Source organism: Oryzias latipes, chromosome 15, assembly GCF_002234675.1.
Source record: "Oryzias latipes chromosome 15, ASM223467v1".
Taxonomy (NCBI): domain Eukaryota; kingdom Metazoa; phylum Chordata; class Actinopteri; order Beloniformes; family Adrianichthyidae; genus Oryzias; species Oryzias latipes.
Genome location: NC_019873.2, coordinates 6,125,535 through 6,129,611, shown reverse-complemented (window position 1 = coordinate 6,129,611; position 4,077 = coordinate 6,125,535). Strand labels below are relative to the sequence as shown.

At 55.5% G+C, this 4,077-nt stretch overlaps 1 pseudogene; it reads right to left on the bottom strand.

Moving 5' to 3' along the window:
- Positions 1-950: 950 nt before the first annotated feature.
- Positions 951-3,586, bottom strand: LOC111948847 (annotated as a pseudogene).
- Between the last annotated feature and the right edge of the window lie 491 nt (positions 3,587-4,077).

Below are 4,077 nucleotides of genomic sequence, written 5' to 3'. Positions count from 1 at the left end.
TCTAAGTAAGCACACCTCTTCTCGCTCCAGGCAAGGACGGTGATCTGGTGAGATACCTCACTCATGTTTCAGAGAACCGGGGTTAAGTTCTTAACCTAAAGTTCTCTTTCAACATTCGTTTCGGTATCTCACTATGGGATGTAGAGACTCCCGTATTGCCAGATAAGCTTACTCCGAAGACCAACAGAGAACAACCAGGCTGATCATACAGGTGTAGGTGTGGACCCCACACCTAGCACCGCGTGAGGCAGCCCTGGTCTAGTGACATCCAATCTATAAAATCTGATGAAAGTGTGAGGTGTTGCCCAACTGGCAGCCGTGCACACATCATCCAGAGAGATGCCCTGAAAAACTGCCCATGATGATGCCATGCCGCGGGTGGAATGAGCGCGCAGGCCCGCCGGGGGTGTTAACCCCTTGCTGTTATAAGCCATGGTTATAGCGCCCACAACCCAGTGTGACAGGCGTTGTTTGGTTATAGGCTTTCCTGTGTGAGGAGAAGCCCACGACACAAACAGCTGCTCAGATTTTCTGAAGCCAGCCGTCCTCTCCACATACATGCGCAGCGCCCGCTCAGGGCACAATGTGTGAAGCCTCTCTTGCTCCGTAGAGGAAAAAAGAGGCGGATTGAATTCCAAAAACTCAATGGGGTGGCAAGGTATGGTAGGGTTGAAAACCTTGGGCATAAATGCCGGATTCGGTTTCAACAAAACCTTAGAATCCCCTCTGGAGAACTGCAAACAGGACGGGTGAACTGACAACGCATGGATGTCGCTCACTCGTTTAGCAGAAGCTAGTGCAATAAGCAGAGCTGTTTTAAAAGAGAGCGCTTTGATGCTGACTCGCCTCAGTGGCTCAAACGGTGCGCACGACAGTGCGTCCAGCACCACTGGTAAATCCCAAGGAGCAACAAGGCTTTTCGACACTGGTCGGAGCCGACGTGTGCCCCTCATAAACTGACAAATAAGCGGATGCTGGCCCACTGTTTTGTCATTAACACCTATGTGACAGGCGGATATGGCCGCCAGATACACTTTAATGGTGGAAAAGGACAAACCTTTTTCAATCAGTTCCTGAAAGAACGATAGAATGACTGGGACTGGGCTCTGGAAAGGCATTACGGCCATTTTTACGCACCAGTCCTCAAAAACGCGCCATTTGGCGCCGTAGGCGGAGCGGGTGGACCGCGCTCTGGCACTCTGGATCGTGTCCATGACGTTCTGCGGGAGTCCCGCTGCCATGAGATTCAGCCTCTCACGGGCCAGGCCCACAGAGCCAGGCGTTCCGGATGAGGATGAAAAATTTTCCCAGCGGGCCTGCGACAGGAGGTCCCTGCGTAAAGGCAGGGGCCACGGTTGGCTGTGCAGCATCTGAACGATGTCCGCTAGCCAGTGTTTCCCGGGCCACCGAGGGGCTACGAGGATGAGAGAGTGTTTCCCCATCCGAACCCTGGTGAGGGTAGGGGCAATCAACTCCAACGGTGGGAACGCATACAGAAGTCGGCACGGCCACTCGTGCGCTAGAGCGTCCACCCCCAGGGGGGCGCTCTGGTCCGTCAGAGAGTAGAACATTTGACACTGGGCGTTCTCCGCTGACGCAAAGAGATCGACCTCTGCTTGACCGTAAATGCTTCACATCTGGGCTACCACCTGGCTGTGGAGCTTCCATTCCCTGTAACGCGGGTTCGCTCTGGAGAGCAGGTCGGCTCCCCGGTTCATTATCCCCGGTACATGAATGGCCCGCAGCGACAGAAGACGGGAGCTGCTCCACATAATCAGTCTGTGTGCTAGCGTGTGCAACCGAAATGAGCGCAGCCCTCCTTGTCTGTTGATATACGCCACCATTGTGGTATTGTCGGTCCTGACTAAAACATGGCGCCCTCTCAGGAAGGGTAAGAAATGTTTCAGTGCAAGAGACACCGCCAGGAGTTCCAGGCAGTTTATGTGAACTGATCGCATGTGGGAGCCCCACAGACCGTTCACTGTCCTGCCCTCGTGAGTGGCTCCCCAGCCTGTCAGCGAGACGTCTGTGGTGATCACCTGTCTTGTTTGCACGGTTCCCATGACAACACCCGTGGTGAGGAAGGAGATATCCCTCCACTTGTGTAGGGCGAGAATGCACGTAACCGAAGCAAGCACTCGCCGGTGGCCATGGCGGGCGGGGCTTAGATTGAGCGACGCCACCCACCGCTGAAAAGGATGCATGTGTAAGCGGCCAAAAGGGATGACGGACAGCGCCGATGCCATCAGCCCGAGGAGTTTGAGGCACAGTCTGAATGTTATCCACGCCCCCCTGCGGAACTGTGACAGACACGCCCGGAAGGCTGTCACTCTCTGCTGAGATAAGCCGATGAAAGTGATCGTTTGAACTGGTGTCAATACGCACTTTCCCCAGTTTACTGTGAAGCCCAGTGCAGTTAGGTGCGATGTGAGCAACCCGGCCTGCCTCCTGTGTTCTTCGGGAGACTGCGCTGCGAGCAGCCAGTCGTCTATATACATGGCCAGCCGAACGCCCATCTGTCTCATGGGTGCGACGGCGGCCTCCGTGCATTTCACAAACACCCGCGGACTCAGTGAGAGGCCGAAGGGGAGCACTAGAAACTCGTAAACCTTCCCTCGAAAGGAAAATCTGAGATACTTTCTGTGAGGGGGGTATATTGGGACGTGAAAATATGCGTCTTTCAAATCTATGGAGACGAACCAGTCTCCTGGACGCACAAACCGTACCAGACCTGAGTGTGTTAGCATTCTGAATTTGTACTTCCTCAAGTATTTGTTCAGTGCTCGCAGGTCTAGAATCGGACGCAGGCCTCCATCCCGTTTTGGGACCAGGAAGTATCTGGAGTAGAAACCGCTGTGAGCCTGCTCCGGTGGCACTAGCTGAATGGCTCTTTTGCCTTGCAGTGTTTTGATCTCTTCCTGCAAAATTCGTGCATTTTGCCCCCTGGCCTGCGACTGCAGTATACCATTGAAAAGGGGAGGGGTGGATGCAACCTGGAGTCTGTAACCCTTGGTAACAGTGCTTATAACCCAGTCTGGCGCCCCGCAGTGCCGCCATTGCTGTGATTTGTCCGAGAGCGGGCCGAGCGGCTTCCGCGCTGAGACACTGGTGGGCGTGGCCAACACGAGCTGCGCTGGCGCAGGGCTCGTTGCTACCACGGTGCTGGGCTGCTGTGCCACTGGTGGAGCAACAGCTCCCTCCTGTGGCCTCATGTGCAGCTGCGCAGCTCCCACTCGGCTTCCCGTCATTTGTATGTGTTTTGTTTTTTGTTTTGTCTTTTTGTGTTGAGGCTGCGCCCTTGGCTCGGGGCCTGGTTGCGCGCCTCGGGGATTTTTTATTTGTGTTGGTTTTAAAAACCTTTTCAAACACTTTCTGGGACACAACTGTGGCTCCACTGAGCTCTCTGTGGGTCCCTCTTTTCTCCTTTTCAACTGGCTGTGAACGGTGAGGGCCACCTGTGCCTCTGCACGCCTTTTGGTCGGGCTGGAACATGCCCTGGAGAAAAACGACGGGAACTGAACGTGTCGTGGAAGGGGGGAAGCAGGCTTCTGGTTGTGCCCGCTCTCCATCCCTGTTGGTTGCGCCCTAGGTGGCACGCCTCTTTTTCTTTGCGCTCTGAGCGACAGGAGGCGCTGGCTGGGCTGACGTTGTCACGTTGGGAGCAGACGGTTTCTTGGCCCAGGCCCCTCTGGCCTCAGCAGGCTTTCCGTGGCTCCGGTCACCTGGCTGAGGCTGGCGTTTCGGAGTGCGGTAAGCTGGTCTAGCTACCGCTTGAGCGAAGGAAAGACGCGGTGCAGCTGGGGAAGGAGGGGGTACCTTACTGGGCAGACACAGCTGCAGCGCTTCACCTTCCCGTTTCTTCTCCTCACAGCGCCTTTGCATTGTGGCCATTGCTGGCCCAAATAGGCTCTTTGGGTCCACCGGCACATCGAGGAGTTGAGTCTTCTCCTTCTGAGAGAGACTGGATAAGTTCAGCCACCGGGCTCTTTCCTGGACAACCATGAGGGCCATGGCTCGCCCAGAGGCTTGGACTGCGGACCTGTGGAGACGCAGACAAAGGTCTGTGACCACGCATAG